The sequence below is a fragment of the Ipomoea triloba genome, chromosome 16, assembly GCF_003576645.1.
Source record: "Ipomoea triloba cultivar NCNSP0323 chromosome 16, ASM357664v1".
In the NCBI taxonomy this organism is placed as follows: Eukaryota; Viridiplantae; Streptophyta; class Magnoliopsida; order Solanales; family Convolvulaceae; genus Ipomoea; species Ipomoea triloba.
In genome coordinates, this window is record NC_044931.1 from 11527655 (window position 1) to 11528034 (window position 380).

Below are 380 nucleotides of genomic sequence, written 5' to 3' on the forward strand. Positions count from 1 at the left end.
AAGGCCTACACCCTCTATAGCTTGTAATAAACTGAGCCACAACAAGAACGACAAAAAGAAAGGACAAACCTAAGGAGATCCTAGTAGACCGAGAGGAGAATGGTAGTTCCTAAACCCCCCGAGAATAAACACCTTTGCAATGCAATTTTTCATAAACCATAAACACACTATGATGAATCATGGCTTACTAGAAATTCATTTCCTAGCTTTTCCTTATTGATTTCAACAATTTTCTTCGTATCTCCTTTACTACAACATTCGTTCATTCAATATTTTTTGATTCTTTGTGACAATGGCGTGCCTGAGGAAAATGCTACATATTCCTTTGATTAAAGACTTGTCAATACTTCTAATTCGACCTCTCTAAAGACCGACACAAC